Here is a 22,110-nt window from a genome sequence, read left to right on the forward strand (position 1 = left end):
GTTGAACTCCATCTGTCACTCCTCAGCCCAGCTCTGCATCATATCTAAGTCCCTTTGCAGCTGACAACAGCCCTCCTCACTATCCACAACTCCACCAATCTTTGTATCATCTGCAAATTTACTGACCCACCCTTCGACTCCCTCATCCAAGTCATTAATAAAAGTTACAAACAGCAGAGGACCCAGAACTGATCCCTGCGGAACTCCACTTGTAACTGGTTTCTCCTCCATGGCCAAGCAAACCATTTAGTTCAAGGGCAATTAGAAATGGGCAATAAATCGTAACCTTGCCAGTGCATTCCACATGCCATAAAAAAAATTAAATAAAAACAAACCTCCTTGCATAAAGGCCATCAGTAAACCAGGCAGTTTCATAATCTGAGACTAGCATTCACTTTCAGATGTTATTGAATGAATTTAAATTCCACTAACTGCCATGGTGGGCTTTGACCCTGTGACCCCCAAGCCATTAGCCTGGGCCTTTGGATCACGTGCCTGATAGCATTTGGTTTAGATAAAAGATCTGGATTAGTGCAGGCTTGGAGGGCCGAAGAGCCTGTTCTAGTGCTGCAATTTTCTTTGTTCTTTGTTCTTTTGTTCTTTCTGCTACAGGAGTTAAAAAGTAAAATGTTGAGTTAATGAGCTAACCACTTGGAATACATGTAGAAGGTTAGGATAAATCCCCAAGTAGTGGAGAATAAGCTAGAAAATGTTACATTTAAATGGTATAGTGTTCTTGTTAAATACAGTTTGTGCACTGTGTTCAATTTCAATTACTAAGATGATCTGACAATGATGGCAAAACCCAATAACTCCCTCACTTGATCCCTTTCTACCCCTATCCAGTTTAAAGCTCTCTCAAACACACTACTTATGCGATGGTACAGTTCTTACTTGCCTCGTATAAATGACTTGGATGACAAGATAGATGGGTGTGTTAGTGAGTCTGCAAACAACACGAAGATCAGTGGAGTTGTGGATAGTGTGGAAGGTTATCAAAGGATACAGTGGGATATAGATCAGTTGCAGCTATGGGCAGAGAAATGGCAGATGGAGTTCAATCTGGGTACGTGTGAGGTGCCACACTTTGGGAGGTTAAATGTTAAGGAAAAGTATAGAGTTAATGGCACGACCCTGAGCAGCACTAATGTACAGAGGGATCTCAGGGTTCAAGTCCATAGCTCTCTGAAAGTGGTCACACACATAGATAGGGTGGTAAAGAAGGTACTGTATATGGCATTCTTGCCTTTATTGATCAGGGCATTGAGAACAAGAGTCAGGATGTCATGTTGTAGCTTTATAAAACTTTGGTTAAACCACACTCCGAGTATTGAATTCAATTCTGGTTGCCATATTACGAGAAGGATGTGGAGGCTTTGGAAAGGATGCAGAAGAGGTTTACCAGGATGCTGACTAGATTAGAGGGCATGAACTATAAGGAGAGACTAAAAAAAGTCAGGTTGTTTTCTGTGAAGCAGTGGAGGCTGAGGGGACCTCTGATAGAAATTTGTAAAATTATGAGATGCATAGATACTAATGACATTTAGAATCTTTCTCCCCGAGTTTAAATATCTAATACCAGGGGGCATGCATTTTAGGTGAGAGGGGGATAGTTCAAAGGAGATGTGAGGGGCAAGTTTGCATTGCCAGGGGTAATGGTGGAGGCAGATGTAATATGGGCATTTAAGGGACTTTTAGAATATGCAAGAAATGGAGGGGATATGGACCAAGGGCAGACAGAAGTTTAATTTGATCATTTCCAGCACTGCATCGTGGGCCAAAGGGCCTGTTCCTATGCTGTACTCTTCTATGTTCTGTGCTCATACCAATGCCCCAAAATAGAAAGCCATTTCCCCCCTCACCCATTTCTAAGCCTACCTTTCATTCTTTCCCTTTCTCTCAAATATTAACTGAGCTTGGGAGGTCAAAATCTTTGTGACACTTTGTCTTATTTTCCGTAAACATGCATCATACTGTTTTGTGGTGCACGCAGGGAGGCTACATTCCTTCTCCCCACTCAAAGCCTCTTGATGTCTCTGAGGGAGCTGTCACCATCTTTTTGGCACTGCCATCTGCATGGCTGATGGTGCATTTCAAACAATCACAAAACGGGGTTGTCACCTCTGGTATGTTCTGGGAGATGTCATCACATAACTTCCTACCTTCAGCTGCCCTGGTGACTCACCACAGAACCCTGCCTTTCCATGGCTTTTTAATGCATGCCCAGTTTTGTAATTTGCTGAAAACCTTAACCTCCTTCCACCTATCGCATTTCCAACGCCCCTCCCCCAAGTCCCTCCTCCCTACCTTTTATCTTAGCCTGCTTGGCACACTTTCCTCATTCCTGAAGAAGGGCTCATGCCCGAAACGTCGATTCTCCTGCTCCTTGGATGCTGCCTGACCTGCTGCGCTTTTCCAGCAACACATTTTCAGCTCTGATCTCCAGCATCTGCAGTCCTCACTTTCTCCCAGTTTTGTAATGTGCCTGTTTGGTCATCTTTGTCATGCTTTCTGAGTGGTTTACAGTAATGCCACTAATTGGCAGTAAAGATCAAAAGTGCTATCCCTGCCCAGGCCATGCCTTTACCTCCCAATGCCAGTTTATAGTCTGAAATAGCTCTGTCCTCAGCTTCAGATCTATAGCAGAGACAATTTCCTGGATCTTCAGCCTCCTTGGATTGCTGACCCAATCTTCTGCTCTTATCCCTCAAATAAACCGGTGTTTACACAGCTTTCCAGTTTCCTAGAATGGACCTAAATGTCCCCTTAAGGATGTACAGGACAAGACAAATGGGCCATATAAGAATAATCATGAAAGCTTTAAGCTGCAGGTAAAATGGGAAAATCACGTTAACAGAAGTAAATGGAAAACAAGCACATAGAGTGTTCTCTGGACAATTTCTTAAAGGAGCATATTGTAGAGCCATTCAAGGAGCAGGATGACCTGTTCTTGTGCACTGAAATAAAATTAATCAATCAGCTCACGGTGCAAGAGTCTCTGGATAAGGGTGATCACAACATAGTCCAATATCATGTTTACTCACAAAGCGAAATGTGGGTCAATCAGTTGAGTTTTAAACTCAAATAAGGATAACTATAAGTCTGTGAAGGCTAAGATAGCTAAGGTGGACTGAGAAATGATGTTAAAAGGTAGCAGAGTAGAGCTGCAGTGGCAGACTTTTATGGAGCTATTTAATAACTCTGAGCAAGTATTTGTCCTCAGCAGAAGTAAGGGCTTTTTTTGTGAAGGGTGCATCATTATAGAAATTAGGGTTAACAAAAAATTGAAGGAAACACTCTACAAATTGTCAAAAATAGTGGTAAGCCAGAGAATCAGATAGACTTTACGAACCACAAGAACAACAGAAAGATAATAAAGGGGCTGACAACAGAGTTTAAGAGAAAGCTAGTTAATCATACAAAAACAAAGTCTCTCCAAGTACATGAATAGGAAAAGAGTAACTCCAACTCATGTTGGTCTTTGAGGGATTGATCCTATGGAATTAGAGTCATAGGGTTACAGAGATGTACGGCACGGAAACAGACCCTTCAGTCTATCTCATCTATGCTGGCCAAATATCCTATATAAATCTACTCCCATTTGCCAATATTTGACCCACATTCTTCTAAACCCTTCCTATTCATATACCCATCCAGATGTCTTTTTAATATTGTAATTGTACCAGCCTCACCACTTTCTCTGGCAGCTCATTCCATACATGTACCACCCTTTGTATGAAAAAAAAGTTGTTCTTTAGGTCCCTTTTATATCTTTCCCCTCTCACCTTAAACCCATGTCCTCTAGCTTTGGACTCTCCTAACCTGGGGAAAAGGCCTTGTCAATTTACTCTATCCATGCCCCTCATGATTTTATAAACCTCTATACGGTCATCCGAAGAAATGGTAAAGGTTATGATGGATATTTTGCAGAAAGCTTCCCAAAGATGAAATTAAATGAAATCATGGAAATGGTAGAATGCAAGACAAACACCATCACTGTGGAAATATGTTAGGAAAACTATTGGACCTAAGGACTAACAAATCCCCAGGAGCAAAGGGTTGCTGAGTTTGCCGATGACACCAAGATAGGTAGAAGATTAGAAGATTAAATATCATTCCTGATGAAGGGCTTTTGCCTGAAACATCGACTTTCCTGCTCCTGCTGTGCTTTTCCGGCACCACTCTAATCCAGACTTGGGTTTCCAGCATCTGCAGTCCCTGTTTTTACCCAGATTAAGTATCAAGTAAAGGCAGGGAGTTTACAAAGAGATATTGGAGATGCAATGGCCTAGTGGTGTTATTGCTGGGCTGTTAGCCCAGAAACCCAGGCAACAATCTGGGGACCCAGGTATGAATCCTACCACAGCTGAATGTGGAATTTGCATTCACTAGAAATTTTGAATGATGACCATGAAAACTATTCTTAGGGAAAACCCCCATCTGACTCACTAGCATCCTTTAGGGAGGGAAATTGCCATCCTTATCTGGAGACTCAAATGGATGAAAGATTGGCAGATGAAGTAATTTGGGTCAATGTGAACTTGTCTCCTTTGGCAGCAAGAAAGGTAAGTCAATATACTATTTCTATGGACAGACAGTGCAGGAATCCAGGGATCTGTGCATTTTGGTACATGAATCAGATAAATTTAGTAAATAAGGACACCAAGTAATTGTCATTTATTGCTAATGGAAGTGAATGTAAATGCCAGAACATGATAATGCAGATGTGCAGATTTGGCTTGACCACCAGTCATCTCTCTCTCTAATGAGGGAGCAGCCCTATTCTCTGGTAAGACTGTGGCAACTTCAGCTCAGGCTCGGTCTTCAGATTTATTCAAGGTGAATTGGGATAGAGTTTGAATGGACAAAGAGATTAGGGGTTATAGGGTGCAGAAAGGAGAGTGGAACTAAGAGCACAGGTAAATCATACTGAATGGTGGAGCAGGCTTGAAGGGTCAAATGGCCTATGTTCCTGTTTGAACTATCTTTCAGGAAATTATAGGAACATCAGAATGTTTAATGAAAAAACAGGATGCCTGACTAATCTCATCAAGAACTTTGTTTATCATGTGGTTCATAATACCCAGACTCCAGAATGGCTCAGGCCATGTGCCAACATGACAGTGTAGGCAGATTTTCTATCGTGCCAAATTTGTGCCCACTTAAAATTATCCTCAGGCTACGTCATTGGCATTCACATTATTAAAAGTTATAATGACTTACTATTAGGGGTGGGAGGAAATCAAAGGAGCGGAACAAACTCTGAGTAAGGAAGCTGTAGGCTCACTTAAGCCACAGTTAATAGGCTGCCTCACAGCTGGAGTTAAACCACATCTTTGATCTTCTACATCCCACAATGCGGAGCATGACCTAATCGATTTGTAAAAGAGACCAGGTGCATTGGGAATATTGACCGATCTCCAAATAGAGTTAAAGTACAGCTGGTTGATATACGCACCCTAGGAGGATTGGGTTTAAAAGCTTCCAGCTCATTCCTGGCCATTTGATGCAAGTTAATTGCCTTTTCTAGCAATGCCCCTGTGACTAACGAACATGAAAGCCTCCTTCAGGAAAATGCCAAGAAGAGTGAGCTGAGTTGAATAGCTGTGAGGAGCTATGTGGTGTAAACATCAAATTGAACCCTTCAGCATTACTAAGAGAAAATGGTAGCTTCTTATTTTTTCAACATCTGGTGAAATAGTATTGATGCGTTTACCTCATGGGTGATTTATGATTCATGAATGTTTGTGATCTGAATGAATGATGGTACTCATCTCAGGAGTGAAATAAATACTTCTCCACTATTAATGTAATTCTCTTATTTATTACACTCCCATTTGGAAAGGGAGTAGACAATGACTTGGACCTCAGTTTCTGAATGAGTGCATACACATGCATCATTTGCATACTAAACCTCTGTCAGGTTTGACATGCTTTGCCTTCAGATTGAATTCAACACAGGTTGAATAATTACCCATCTGTTCTGCAGGCTATCTCCACCTCTCTAGGTAATTGCTTGAGGTCGCGTGAGTTATTGGAACAAGATAAACAAAGAAGAGAGTGGTTGCCTGGTTTGAACTGAGTTTGCGCTTGCATAGACTTGGTGCTGGTGGTTCAGTTTGTGAGGATTATGTGTGCATGTCATCATGGAAGAGGTACAAGGTGATAATGCATTTCGGAGCATGGCCAAATTAAGGAGTCATGATTTGGAGATGCCAGTGTTGGACTGGGTGTACAAAGTTAAAAATCACACAACACCAGGTTATAGTCTAACAAGTTTAATTGGAAGCACACTAGCTTTCGGAGCGATGCTCCTTCATCAGGTGATAGACTATCACCTGATGAAGGAGCGTCGCTCCGAAAACTAATGTGCTTCCAATTAAACCTGTTGGACTATAACCTGCTGTTGTGTGATTTTTAACAAATTAAGGAGGATATTCATGTGGTCTTATGGTTGACAGAGTCAAAAATGCTCAGTAGATCATAAAAGGCCATATACGGTTGCTGCTGGTGTTCCTTGCACCTGTTATATTTTTTTCATAAATGCACAGTAAAGACCATGTCTGTGGTGCTTCTTGATGGACAAAACTGCTTTCAGAACAAAGTGTCCTCACCACTGGTAGAAGGAGATTGAGGACCACTTCAATCTTCCAGTCTGCAATCTTCTTCCCAACTAAGGGATGCAAGGAGCCAAATGCTTAAAACTAGGACATCTCATCCACTTACCTGACACCGGAGTCTGGGAGAAAGGTAAAAACCCCTTTGGTGTCCAAGCAGAGCAAGGTCCTCCCCCTAACTGAGACAGACAGCATCTTTGAGAAACACAAACAGAAATTGCTAGAAAATTTCAGCAGGATTGGCAGTATTGTTGGAGAGAAAACAGAGTTCATATGTTGGGTCCAGCGACCTTTTTCAGTCTGTGAGGAGCTGCTCTTCCAATCACAGTCTCTCTTGCGCTTGCTGGCAATTGCCTCATTAGTGATTCGATCAGCAGCCAACGAAGGAGAGAACCAGCCAGTGGCTGGAAGAGCAGTTTGCAAGGTAACTGGCTGAGGGAAACACTTTGCTGGAATTGGTGTCAGGGATCAGACCCCAGGAATTGGCTGAGCATGGTCTTGGACCGTGGAGGCTGTCGGGTACAGCTCTGTTTATTGGGGGAGCTGCCAAATGTTGTCTGGAGATTGTTTGGGGATAACAAGGGGGGCCGCAACAAAGAGAAGGAAGATGTAAGGGGTTGGGGGGTTGACAGAGAAGGTTGTAAAGTGTGGGGTATGGTGGCAAATGAGGCTGCAATGGGGAAAGAGAAAGAGGCTACAGGTTGAGATGGAAGAAGGATGCTGGAAGGGATTGGGCTGAGAAGAGCACCACATGGTGGATCAGAGAGGTGGCTGCAACTGTCAACAAAAAGGAGGCTGCAAGCAAGAGAGAGAGAGAGAAGCTTACAAAGGAGAAAGAAGAGTTTTTAACTTGTCAGCAGTTGAATACTCAACTATCTAAGAATGAGGAAATCCTGAAATCAGTGATGAAATGAGTGTGGAATCTATAGATTAAGGCCACATTGGATCACGAGCTACTGTTTGGGGAAAAATGTATTGGATACCATTGAAATCATCCTGGTAATTGTTAACTTTAAATCTGAATTTGACCTTGAGATACAGTAAATAAGGTAATGACTGCCTGGTTAAACTCTTCCAGCTTTGTGCTAACCCTCACCCTCTCGCTAACCTTTGAGTACATGTGATAACAACACATTAGCTGTGACCTCACAGTCTGCAGAAGCAATTTTTAGGATGTTGGCATTTTTTGTGTAGAAGTGTCTCTAAGTTATTCTTTTTAAAGAAACTTTTGTTTTTAGTTGAGTTGACTATGTCAACTTAAAGACTGACGTATCTAGGAAAATTGATGCTTTCCCATAAGCTTGATGGAGAGCTGATAATTGAGCATATTGTGGAATTCTTCCATTTCTGCTCCTGTTACAATTCAAAATCCACATATTTCAACCCAAAGTAATAACGTGCAAACCAAAGATAGGCACAGTTGTTTGACAAATCTATGGTTGAAAGTTTAACACATTAAGGTTTCAGTCATCCTTATAAGTTGAGGCAACAAGTTCAAAAGCAAAAAGGTTTTTGTGACCATACATAGGACAGTGTGACCTCATTGTAGCTTTGGTTTATTATTCTGGGCAGCAGAAAGATGAAAAGGCATTCACTAGAGATTTACTAGAATGGTTCCAGAGATGAGAGATACCAGAAGTAGTTGACATTGCTCTCCTGATAGCCTGCAGCTGGAGGAGATTTTATGGAGGTGTCTAAAATTATGAAGGGTTTACATCGAGTAAATTAAAATTGTTTCCAATGTTTGAAGGATCAGTAATCAGATGGCCCAGATTTGTTATCATTTAACTTGATTAGCAAAAGAACCAGAGGCAACACAAGGAAAATCCTTTACACAAACAGTGGATCAGGGTTAGGAATCGATCTGACTCTGATAGTGTGGTTGGTTACAGATTCAAATTCATGATCGAAAGGAAGCACAATAAATACTTGGCAAAAGAGGTTAGGGCAAGAATAGATTGGGGGGTTAGGGGATAGCAGTCAAACTGACAAAGTATCTCTTTTAAAAAAACTTGCACAAACTTGCTGGGTTGATTTGGAATGGGAATGAAACAATAAAAATGGGAAGGTGCGGGTGTGGGGGGCGGATTATGGGGAGCCCAGAAGCAGGAAAACCACCAAATCCTAGCCTTGCCTGACACCAGATTCCCAAAGCAACTGAGCAACTGCTCGATGAGGAATACAATTGGAGCATGATTGGACAAGGACAAGGAACAGCCGGAAACCTTTCGGGTTGATTTTGGAGTATCACTGAAGAGGTCAAAATCCTTGCAACCTCATGGTGGGGGCCCAGGCTTGTGACCAATCTAAAAGTACACTCAGGAAGGCATCAACCACATTGAAAGACTTCATTAGGAATGTGTAGCAGCAAAGTCAAGGTGTCACAGTGAGGGTCCAAACCTTCGAAAATCCCACCTACTAAACCTTTCAAATATATGGCCCCCATGGGTCATACATTGGAACCATCTTAAACATAATCAAATCAGAATGGAATCATGTCATTTTTGATCCCAAGGGACTGCCAAAAGGGGAGAAGATATTCCCATTAGTGCCTTCCTACAGAAAAGAAAAGGGTTCAAAATTATTTCCAAAATTCACGATGTACAGGCGGCTTCCATTCTGAACTCAGTTTGTAAATTGATTTGTAATCAAGTCAGAACACAATGCAGGACAGTATAAAGGAGCCGTTTATAAGTATAGGAAATACCCAAATGTTGGATCTTTAAAATTACATACCTGTATAGCATCAAGTTTGCCAGGGCAAGTGTTTGTAATCTGAAGCTCATAAATCGGGAATCCCCTGTATTCTATTTTTAAAATAACACCAACAACAATTTGCTGCTGTTTTGATGTTGCAAAGTATCCCAAGGTGCTTCACAGCAGTCTCCTCAAGCAAAACATAATATTCTAAGGAGATATTAAGACCTCTGGTCAAAAGTTTGATTTTAAGGAGGGTCCTTAAAAAGGAGAGAGAGAGGGTTAGGAAGGGAAGTTTACAGCTTAGAGCCTTGGCAGTTTAAGAATCAAAACAGGAAAGCTCCAGAGACCAAAATTCAAAGAACACAGATATTGTAGGGGAGTTGATAGATATGTTTGGGGCAAATCCGTGAAGGAACATGAAAACCAGGAAGTGAATTTTCAAATGGAGACTGTGGTAGACCAGAAGTCAACGCAGTCTGCTGGATTATAACATTCAGACATCAGACTGTTCAAACTATATGGTGACTTTCAATTTTATCTTGCAATACAGGTAGAGCTTATTGTATAGTTTTTGATAGGTCACTTAATGCAGTTTAGGTGTCACTAAAATCTGTTCTGGAGTCTCAAAGAATTGGTGAAGGAGAGACAGTCAGAATCATCATATTAGGCAAAGCTCCAGTTACCTGTAATATTGAGGGCTTTGTAGATTATTGGAAGGTAATCAAACAATAGAAATGAAAGGCTGTTTGCATACACAGGACTCTAGTCCAAGTTTACGATGAGTCAACAGTTAATGTATTTTGGACTCTGTTCATTGACGGATAAATGTTGGCCAAACAAAAGCATTACATTTTTTTGCCATCAGTTGAAAATTCATTCATAACAATACACAAGTGTCAGACAATGAAAATCTCCAAGAAGAGATCATTCAGCTCTCACTCCTTGACATTCAACAGCATTGCTGTTGCTGAATCCACTACCATCAACATCCTGGGGATTACCTTTGAAAAGAAACTGAAATAGACCAGTCATACAAGTACCATGGTGACTGGAGAAGGTCAGAGGATGGATGAGTAACTGATTTCCTGACTCCTCAGATTGTGGGGAAATTGTTGGCCACATTTACAAAGTATAAGTCAGGAATATGATGGAATCTTCTCTATTTGCCTGGATGAGTACAAATTCAACAACACTCAAGGCTTGACACCTTGCAGGGCAAAGTAACTTGCTTGATTGCATTTCATCCGTTATCTTTAAAATTCATTTCCAATACCACTGATGCACAATGGTACCAGTCAGTACCATCTTCATCTACATTGCAATAATTCACCAAGGCTCCTTAGACTGCACATTCCAAGTTCTGACCACAACCAACTAGAAGGATAGCGACAGAAGATAAATTGGAACATCACCACCTACAATCATTCTGACTTGGGGCTATATTGTCACTGGGTCAAAATCCAGCAACTTTCTCACTATCAGCACTGTGGGTGTACTTGTGGACTAGAACAGTTCAAAATGGCAGTGTACCATTGTCTTCAGAATGACAATTAGGTGCGGGTTTGGTTAGTGATGTCCACATCCTGTGAATAAGTACAAATTAAATCTTTTTCTGAAAGCACCACTTCTAACCATACTGCAGTCTCTGTGTGTCACACTGGAATATCAAAGTAAATTACTTACCCAAGTTACTGTATATAGTAATTGGCTGAAAGATTTTTGTACCATTGGGTCTTTTGAGTGCAGAACATGTGACCCAATTGGCTGCCATGCTACACATTGTCGATATACAGTTTTAACACCAATTACACAGTAGTGCTTTGCCACAGCTGATTCAGGTTTTATAACCATGTTGCAGAACTTATTACCTAATTCATACCCATGTCAGATACTGTCCCTATGCTTTATTGCTGTACTAAGCATTGCAATGAATCTCAATATGTTTATTGCACTGTCCATTTAAGTCTGCATTATAAGTCAACAAAAGATGACATTAGATCAAGAGAACCTGTCAAAAAAAGGGTGAGCATGAGCTTTGGAAAGATTTTAAAATTCAGCAAAATAGGGCTAAGAAATTGCCAAAGAAAGAAACAGAAAATGGATTTTAAAAGCTTCTGTATGTATGTAAAAAGAAAAAGCTCAGCAAAGGCAAGTGTGGGTCCAGTACAGGCAGAGACAGGAAAGTTGAAAATGGAAAATAGAGAAATGGCAGAGAAACTAAACACATGCTTGAGTCCAATTTTATACAGCATGGTACAGATATTCCTGAAATAATTGAGATCCAAAAGTCTAAAGATTGTGAGGAAATTGAAAGAAAATAGTATTATTAATGTAGTGGTATTGAATAAGTTAATGGTAATAAAATCCCAAGGACCTGATGACATATATTAGCATGGGTTGATGATTGGTTAACAGGCAGAAAATAGAGAGGGACTAATAGGCTGGCAGGCTGTGACCACTGGGGACTGACAATGGTTAGTGTTGTGCCCTAGCAGTTCACAATCTATGTCAATTATTTGAGTGTGCAGACCAATATTTCCAAGTTTGCAAAACAAAAAACTTGTGGATGACCATAAAGAAATAGTGCATGGTAGAGGTGTTAAGTCAATACTTTACATTTACCTTTTGCTGCAAGACAGATGCAGCCTAGGCTGTAGTGACAAAGGAGAAAACTCAGTCAGTACAAGGGTTTTGGCTTTCTCCACCAATGTTCTCCCCTATTCTGCTGGTGGTTATGACTTATATAGATGAAATTAAAAATCACACAACACCAGGTTATAGTCCAACAGGTTTAATTGGAAGCACTAGCTTTCAAAGCGCTGCTTCTTCATCGGGTGGTTATGGAGCAGGACCATAAGACAGAATTTATAGCAAAAGGTTACAGTGTCATGTAGCTGAAAGATATGAAACAAACTTAGAGTTAATATATTTCAGCTGCATGACACTGTAATCTTTTGCTATAAATTCTGTGTCTTATGGTCCTGCTCCATACCTGATGAAGAAGCAGCACTGTAAAAGCTAGTGCCTTCAAATAAACCTGTTGGACTATAACCTGGTGTTGAGTGATTGTTAACTTTGTCCACCCCAGTCCAATACCGGCACGTCCAAATCATTAAGTAGATTAAGCAGCCTTTAGTAAGTTAGCCACTGTTGAGCCTAAACAGTGAACATGGAGAGCTATTGTAAGTGTTGAGCAATATTACTAAAATTCTTTCTCACCCAATGTATACAAATACTTGCTCAAAGCTAATGAGCCAACTATGCATTCACGGACAAATACTGACATAGAGACACCGAAGAACAGCATATAAAGATAGCCACACTCACAAAGATAGATACATGCAAACATAAAGATACACAAAGGCCCATGTACATATGACATTATCATCATCATCATCATTATTGGCATTGTCTCCCAGATGAGGATGACTCTGTTCCCCTCTCCATAGGTGGCTGTAAAGACCAATACGGTGACCGCAGGCTTGGGGCCAGAGGGTGGTCTTGGGAAGAGGTGGTTGGGGCGTTGGTGTGCCAGCGCACTCCTGTTGCTGTTTTCGCCTGACTTCCGTTTTTTTTCCCCCAGTGAGTCTCGAGGTGCTCAACACCCGAATGCTCCTCCTCCACTTTGGACAGTCTTGAGTCAGTGATTCTCAGGTGTCTGTGGGAATGATGCACTTCACCAGTGAGGCGTTGAGGGTATTACCGAAGTTCTCCTTCTGTCCACCTGGGGCTCGCCTGCCATTTCAGAGCTGGGAGTAAAGCACCTGCTTGGGGAGTCTCGTGTTGGTCATGCGAACAGTATGCCCAACCCATCCAAGCAAATCAAGGGTGGGCAGTCAGTGCCTCGATCCTGGGGATTTTGGCCTTTTCAAGGACACTAGTGTTGGTGTGTTTTTCTTCCCAGCGGTTTCAAGGATCTTGTACAGACAGCTTTGGTGGCACTGCTCCATGTCTTGAGGTGTCTGCTGAAGACAGTCAATGTCTCAGAATCATATAGGATGACGGGAACCACTACAGGGTCTTTAAACCATGAGCTTGCTGTCAGATCTGATGTGGCTGTCCTCGAACACCTTTTCCTCAGCCGGCTGAAGGCTGTGCTAGCACACTGAAGGTGATGCTGGATCTCTTCATCAATAGCTACTTTGGTCGACTGGACACTCCTGAGTGTTTGAAGTGGTCAACGTTCTCTAAGGGCTCCCCGTGGACATTGATGACCATGGATTCACTCCACAATGCCAGGCCACGTTGCTGAAGGAACCTCTTCTTGTGGATGTTTAGGGTGAGACTCATGCTCTCATAAACCTCAGTAAAGGTGCAGACAATGGCCTGGAGCACAGCTTCTGAGAGAGCACATACACAAGAATCATGTGTGTGCTGCATCTCGATGACACTGGTTGGGGTGACTTTGGTTTTGGCTTAGAAGTGGTGGAGGTTGAATAATTTCCCACAGGTTCTGTAAGTTAGCTTCACTCCAATGGGGAGCTTGTCAGCAGTGAGGTGAAACATTGCAATGAGATAGATCGAGAACAGCGTTGGGACAATGATGCAGCCCTGCTTGACGCTGGTCCGAATTGTACAATGGGTTGGTGGTGGAACCATTTATCATTACCATGTCTTCCATGCTGTCATGGAGCAGCCGAATAATGGTGACAAAACACTTGGTGCAACATTTCCATGTAACGTAAAGGCAAACACACATGCACACAAAAACGTATCGAACACGCATCCAAACACACACTAAGACATAAAAACACATTAGGACATACTTTTACATGCAGGAATATAAAGAAATATTTAGACAGACTGACACAGTCAAAGAATGTGATTTGCTTACATATACATGCATCTCAAATTTGTCCACATACAAAGACAAATAAAGAAACTAACACAAATACATGCACACAGAGTTGTATATACATATGCACACACATAATACTTTCAAGTATTGTACACTGTAAGATATCAGCTTCAGGAACACAAGCCTATTTTTCCTTTTCCAGCTGAGGTGAGCATTTGTGCTTCCCACTGCTTTGCTGAATGAGATCTGCTTATTCAACATTGCTCAAACTCCGGCTGGTCCGTGTGCTTAGTCCCACACTGGCCAGTGCATGCACTTATGATACTGGGAGGGTTCAATACACTTTTTCTTAAATAAGCAGCAGAATATGACCGTTGGGAAGTAAATATTAATAAAAAGAATTGATTCCACAGGCAAAACAAACAATGGAACAACAAAGTTTTTATATTTAACCAACTCCAGAGCTTAATTTCTTATGATAACATTGTTAAAATCAACTTAAGTAAATATTTGATCAGTTCTGAGTTGAAGTGAAAGGAAATTGAATGGTGTGCATTTCATAGGACTAGCTTCCAATGTATGTTTGCAGATGGCATGACAGTGGAAGGCAATGTTTCTGTAAGTAATTTTATTTTAAGCATTCTTGCTGTATTCTGCTGATGAGAAAGTAACTTAAAACATTGGTCCCTACTGAGTGCTAATGTAAATGAATAGTTTTTAGATCTTTTCTGGGGGTTGTATGATTCATTTCCCTCGGGGTGTTTAGGAAACTGTGATGTAGGAGCTAACCCAGCATGTTTACTGCGCTTGAAAAGAGTTAAGAACGGCTTTGAACATAGTCCCATATAAACCACTCTAAATGCTGTGATTGTAGTGCATTATCTAGATTTGCGAACTGAGTCATGGCCTGATTGACTTGTATGGAAAAAAAATGCAACATTGGTTTACTTATGCTGGCAGCAAAGGTGTGGCCTGCAACCAAATTTCAACAAGTTTGGTATAATTTATGCTTTGCCTTTCTAAAGTTATAATTTGCTATTCTGAGTCTTTTAAAGGAAAATACGTCAGGTTAAAGTTAGACCTTGTACTCTAAACGTAATGTCACATCCTACCACCTAATCCAGAGCAATCCACAAAATTGAAGCAAAATGTGTGAATTATATAAGAAACAGCAAAAATTTGATATTTGCTAAGAGCTACTCCCACTCTGTGGTCATTACTTCTGAAGTGTAGTGAAAATCCAACTTGCAGCATAAATGGAACTATGGCCAAACTACCTTTGAAATAAATTATTGACCTTTTGCCACTATTTTCTGTGGATTGTTGTTTGCAACTTAGTTGCCATTGTCCATAATTAAAACCCAGGAGAGACTAAATGACGTGATGCAAAATTAGATTGCTATATTTGAATGACATTTACTTGTTGCAACCAAAGGGGAAGATCATTATGGGGAGACAGTTCACCCCACCATTGCTGGGCAAGGTTCCCTGATTTTTCTTTACAGTTTCCGACGGAACACCCAAATTATTAACCCACCGGGTGAGGTGGGATGATCTATCTCCCCTTAATGATCTTCTCTTTGATTGGTCACATGGAGGTTAATTTGAAAATGATCCCTTCCATTGTGGATATCTTTCTTCCAAACCTAAATGAACTTGAATTATAAACACCTAACCAGGTCATTACCAAAGAGAGAAGAAAAATAATAGTATGACACATATATACACAAAGTAGAAATTACCAAGGTGTCTCAAATTATTTATTTTGGTAACATCACCACTTAGGCTTGCCATGTAAAGCTTTTTTAGTTTGTGAAGTGTCACGTTGCATCCAGAAAGGCTTACTAGAGTTTCTTCTCTTCTCCCTGCCTATCACATCGTGTTGGAAGGACTTAATGATCAGTGAGTCAGTAAAGAGCACCATTATTGTGAGGGTGACTGTCAAAGGAGACATTCTTGGTTAATCCAGGAATTTGGTTCAAAGTGGGAATTCAACAGCTAAGTATGTTTCATGTTCAATTTTAGAGTAGAAGTGAGATTCAGACTGAGAACTAATCGATTGAAATTAAATTAAAAGAGTCTGCCTGATAGCCGTAGTCATCTGTCAAATCACCTGAAATCTCATAATTAAAAGGAAAATACTGCAGATGCTGGAATAAATGGTTATTTGAGAAAGGACAATGCCAGAACAATGGCTCAAAATGAACAGTTCATTTGGAGTGACAGCACAAACATAATGGGCCAAATGGCCTCCTTAGAATCCCGACCGTGTGGAAGTAGGCCGTTCGGCCCATCGTGTATACACTGACCCTCTGAAGAACATCCCAACTAGACCCACCCTATCCCTGTAACCCTTCATTTCCCATGGCTAATCCACCCAGCCCCATACATCCCTGGACACTATGGGCAATTTAGCTTTGCCAATCCACCTGACCAGCACATTTTTGGATTGTGGGAGGAAACCGGAGCACCCGGAGGAAATCCACGCAGACACGGGGAGAACAGGCAAACTTCACATGGGCAGTCACCCGAGAGTGGAATTGAACTCAGGCCGCTGGTACTATGAGGCAGCAGTGCCAACCATCGTATTGCCCAAAATGCTATCCTCTAAATGAGATTCTGTATTCAACCAAGCAATGTTCCCATCTATGCCATATTCTACCGAGAGGCTAATGCGAGATGTACCCTTGTCATTTTGAAGTTGTTGATGATCTCACATTAAACCTCCCAGCCCTTGGCTCCTGAATTGGTCATCACATGTCAGTACAGGGACAAGTTACATTTTATTGTAACTTATGAATTGTTTGCTTTCTGAGGAAAGCAGGTAATGAGAGTGAAAAGCAGTGTAGAAATAATATATTCTGATATAAATAATTCTTCTGAATGTGAACAGAACTGCCAAAATAAGTAATAGTTTTCATGTTCCAAAGTATATGAATAAGCCTTTACGATCTCTTCATGTAGTGACATTTCAGATAAAGAACACTATGACCCTTAGGACGTTCAGAATATTTAATTATATCTCAAACTTCTGCCAATATTTGGTGCCTTCTAAAATCTGAGCTATCACCTATAATTTATTGCGGTTTTCGATTACAAGAAAATTGTTCTTGTTTTCACGAAAAAGAGATGGCATTTTGTACTTTATTAAATTTACCTTGAAGCAATCAGATCTCCTTGTTCAGTGTGCAGCAAATCACACTGTGATCTGAGTTGAAAGGGGATTTGGCAGCAGTTCAGGATACAGGGCATGTTGTATTACCAGTATTACACTGACAAGTCTGCTTAGGTATGATATGATTGTAATATTCACTCGCAGGGACATTTTAAGTCCCTGAGGGGATCTGGTTTTTTCCCATACAGACTTATTCCAATAAAAACATCAACAAGTGGCAGTTTCCCATGGAAACTACAGAAGGAATGTAGCCCTCGGAAATCATGAGTAAATACCACAGCTGCATGACTTTGAAGAGCAGGTACAACTTCTTTCTGTTAACCTTTCACTGTGGAAATCTTCCATTCTGAAGACAACTAAATACCCGAATTTCATCCTATTCCCCTCCTATGGATTTTCTTCCTTTGAGAATTATCGTTATCCTGTTTTAGACATCTTGGTGAATTCTTGTGACTTATTTAAAGCTTCTAGGGTGACCCATGCTAAAATTGGGTAGTGTGATATGACTTAATATAGGGAAACGGGCTGAGTTGTGCACTTAGAATAGACTGTGCATAACACTTACAACTTAACCCAAAATAGTTCTAAAGTGCTGGGATGTACCAATTTATAATAAAGTGTTTTCTGGATTTCTGCCCTTTCTGGCTAGATTGAACTCCTGCCATTTAACTCATTCATGTTTAACTCATTCTTAACAGCCACATGAATATTAAACCACTGCAATAGCTCTCCCTTTATTTGTGGCCTACCTCTTTCACTTGCAGTCTAACACTTCATAGAGGGATGGCTGTGGGAGGGTGGTTGTTGCAGGGAATTTTAACCCCAATTATGAATAGTTTATCATGACCATGACCATCTCCATTGATGTCAACTTTTATATTGAATAGAGCATGTCTGAATACCAAATAGAACAATAATGGCTACTTATAGTTGGAATCAACCACCTTCTGAGGCAATAATGCAGCTTTTATGTTGAATTTTACATTGGTCTGAATTTGAGATATCCAGTACATGCTTCCTGGGATCAACAAAGTGAAAGGAACTCAAAACTGGGCCATACCTCAGAGCTGTAGCTAAACTTATGAATGCATCATTTGAATAAACATTCACTCATAATAACTTGCATCTCTGTTCCTTCAGGCATACACCCAGGAAGGAGTTCTTAGGCAGGTATAGCTTTAATCTGATCTTTTGAGGCTTTCAGACTCACAGGATCAGGTAATGGGGAGCACATTGGGTGTAATTGGCAAAATATCAGAAGATGAAGACCATCACTTTGAAGATTGAACAGAATGCACTGTTGGGGATAGGCTGTGTACAGGCAGAAGATGCACAGAAGAAAGATTGAGTATGCAGGACAGACTAACCATCTCACAGAAATGGCAGAGGCTCAGTTTCTTGACATCTTTGGAAGAGCAGTATTTCTAGCCTGAGGTTGTCACATCAGGTAGAGGCATGCTGTTCCAGCATCCAAGAAATTTCACTTGTTACTTGCTGGAGCACATGGATATGTCTAATCCATGGTTGTGAAGGTCATCACCAGCCACAGTGTTTTCAATTCTGCTTCCTACAACAATAGGACATAGCTTGAGAGTCTCACACTCTTCCTGTACACTTCAATGTGTCATGTAGGTGATGGATGGCCAGACCTGGGATTTACCTAAACTTTCCTGTGCTGACAATCTCCAGAATGAATGTGCTTTCAGATTCACACTCTGATTGGATTTTCACAGAATCCTAGAGCTTTTAACAATTGGAAAAGAGGCCTTTTGGCCCATCGTGTCTGAGATCATCATCAAATATCCATCCATTTTCCAGAGTACCATATATGTAAGGCAGTTGAAACAACACCACAGCAACTTCTCTTTTATCAAGCAAACAGAAATCAGTCTATTAATGCACAGCTGTTGTGCAAACATAAGAAAAGATCTGGTGCTGTTCTGCACCAGATTTCTGGGAACTGTCACAATACATTCATACCGTCGCACTCCAATATTCCAGGTCTTTTCATTCTAGGAAGCAGACTTAGTGGAGACCTTGGAGACCAGGGATAATCCATTCAAACTTGGGACATGATGTTTGTGAGGAACATCATCAAAGAGTTGCAGGAAAGTGACGTGCATACCAGATATGCTTCTGAGTCAGTCACTGGTATGTAAAACATGTAAGTCAGGAACTAAATATACATGGAGGTGCTGTTTAGGTACTAACCAATGAGGGTGTTCTGAAGGATAGCAATGTGCTGCTTCCTGTCCACAAGTGCACAAGAGAGAAGTTTGAAGCTGCAGCAATATTAAAGAGTTCCTCTCCCATTTTGAGATGAAGGGAACATGGCAGAGGCTGGAGGTGAGGTAACCTTTGCCAGGCAGCCACATGTGTTGCTACTTGGGATGCCAGGGATGCTTCGCAAAGGCTCACCATGGTGTTAAATTACCGAGCAAAATGATAAAAAAATCAATCAATCTACTCCTCCACCAGTGAGAACACCATAAGACCATAAAACACGGGAGTATAATTTGGCCATTCAGCTCTTTGAGTCTGCTGCACCAATCAATGAGATCACGGATGATCTGATCATCTTCAACTCCACTTTCCCGCCTTTTCCCTATAATTCTTGATTGCCTTCCTGATAATTCTTGATTCCCCTTACTTCAGTCTTGAATGTACTTAACAATCCAGCCTCAATAGCACTCTGAGGTAAAGGAATTCCACTGATTCACCTCTTCCTGAGAGAAAAAGTTCTTCCTCATTTCTGTTATAAATGGGTGACCACTTATTCGGAGATTATGCCCTCAGATCCTAGACTCTCCCATAAGGGGAAATAATCTTTCTGCATTTAGCCTGTCAAGTTCCCTAATAATCTTGTGTGTTTCAAGAAGTCACCACTCATTCTTCTAAATTCCAATGAGTCAGTCCCAATCTATTCAACCTCTCCTTATAAGGTAGTCCCTCCATTGCTGTAACCTCCTCAGGATTGCCTCCAATATCTTTCCTTAGATAGAGTGTCCAAAAATGTTCATAGTGTTCCAGTTGTGATCTGGCTAATGTGTTGTACACTTAGCAAAGCCTCCTACTTTTACAGTACATTCCCTTTGAAATAAAGACCAACATTTCATTGGCTTTCCCCATTACCTGCTGAACTTGGATGTCAGCATTTTGTGATTAATGGACAGAGATTCCCACATCACTCTGTTCTGTGGCTTTCTGTGGGTTTTCTCATTTAAATCCCTGGGGTGGGGGAGTCCAGAACAAGAGAGCATAGGTTTAGGGTGAGAGGAGAAAAATTTAAAATGGACCTAAGGGTCAACTTTTTCATGCAGAGTGTCTGGAAAGAGCTGCCAGAGGAAGTGGTGGAGGTTGGTAAATTACAACATCTGGATGGGTATCTGAATAGGAAGTGTTTAGATGGATATGGGCCAAGTGCTGACAAATGGGACTGGATTCGGTTGGGAAATCTGGTCAGCATGGATGAGTTTTCGCAAGGGTCTGTTTTTATACTGTACATCTCTATGATTCTATAAATAATAACTTGCATTAAACAGTCCTTTAACCACTCATCTACATATGAAATCAGAAGAAGTACGAACAAGAGTTGCTCATTTGACACATCAAGCCTATTTGGTCAGTTACTAAGATCAGGGGTTTATCTGACATTAATCTGACATTAACTCCACTTTCCCGGCTGGCCCCATAACGCTTAACTTTTCACAGACGAAAGAATCTGCCTCACTCAAAGATAGTCAAAGTTCAAGGCTCAACTACGTTCTGCAGAAAAATGTTTCCAAAAGGTAGTAACCTTCTGAGGGAAGAAATTCCTCCTTAAATCCATCTTAAAAAGGAAACCCCTTTTATTTAAAGTGTGTTCCTTAGTTCTGGGTTCTCCCGCAGTGGGGGACATCATCTCAATAACTCCCTTGCCAAGCTACTTCAGAAGCTGATTTGTTTTATTAAAGTCATCACATATTCCCCTAAACTCCAATGAGTATAGGCCCAGCATTTCCCTCTTTAAATGATCCCTTCATCCCAGGAAACAGTCAGATGAAACTTCTTTGAACTGTTTCCTCTGCAAGTATTTTGCTTCTTAAATAAGGAGTTGAAAACTATATACTCCAATACAATCTCACAGTACAACCTCTTTATTTTTATAAGCTGTTCCCTTTGCAATTATAATCTTCCTAATTACTTGGTGTACCTGCAGCTATTTTTGGGATTTTTAAAATGTATTCATTTTTTGGGATGTGGGTATCTCTGGCTGGCCAGCATTTATTGCCCCTGAAAAGGTAGTGGTGAGCTGCCTTCTTGAACCGTGCAATCTACATGTGCTTTGGGTTGTCACACAATGCTGTTCAGGATGGACTTGCAGGATTTTTACTCAGCGACAGTAAAGGAACAGCGATATTTTTTGAAGTCAGGATGGTGAATGACTTGGAGTGGAACTTACGGGTGGTGGTATTCTCTTGTATTTGCTGTCCTTGTCCTTCTAGATGGAAGTGGTCATGGGTTTGGAAGGTGCTGTCTGGGGATCTTTTGTGAATTTCTGCAATGCATTTTGTAGATAGTGCCATTGCTGCTCCTGGGCATCGGTGGTGGAGGGAATGGATACTTGTGGATGCAAGGCCAATCAAGCAGGCTGCTTTGTCCCAGATGGTGTCAAGCTTCTTGAGCATTGTTGGAACTGCACTCAAATAAACAAGTGGGGAGTATTCCTTCACACTACTGTCTTGTACCTTGTAGATGGTGAACAGGATTTGTAGAGTCAGGAGGTGAGTTACTCATCGCAGCATTCCTAACCTCTAAATATTTAGCCATTGTGTTTATGT

General features: G+C 41.1%; 1 long non-coding RNA gene across 1 annotated transcript in view; it reads right to left on the reverse strand.

The window, feature by feature from the left end:
• LOC122550313 overlaps nt 1–22,110 on the reverse strand; it is a 33,172-nt gene that overhangs the window by 3,858 nt on the left and 7,204 nt on the right. Inside the window, exon 2 of the long non-coding RNA XR_006311814.1 lies at nt 6,727–6,812. This is a non-coding gene — a long non-coding RNA (uncharacterized LOC122550313). The remainder of the gene's footprint in view (nt 1–6,726; nt 6,813–22,110) is intronic.

This window comes from Chiloscyllium plagiosum, chromosome 5 (genome assembly GCF_004010195.1).
Source record: "Chiloscyllium plagiosum isolate BGI_BamShark_2017 chromosome 5, ASM401019v2, whole genome shotgun sequence".
Classification (NCBI taxonomy): Eukaryota; Metazoa; Chordata; class Chondrichthyes; order Orectolobiformes; family Hemiscylliidae; genus Chiloscyllium; species Chiloscyllium plagiosum.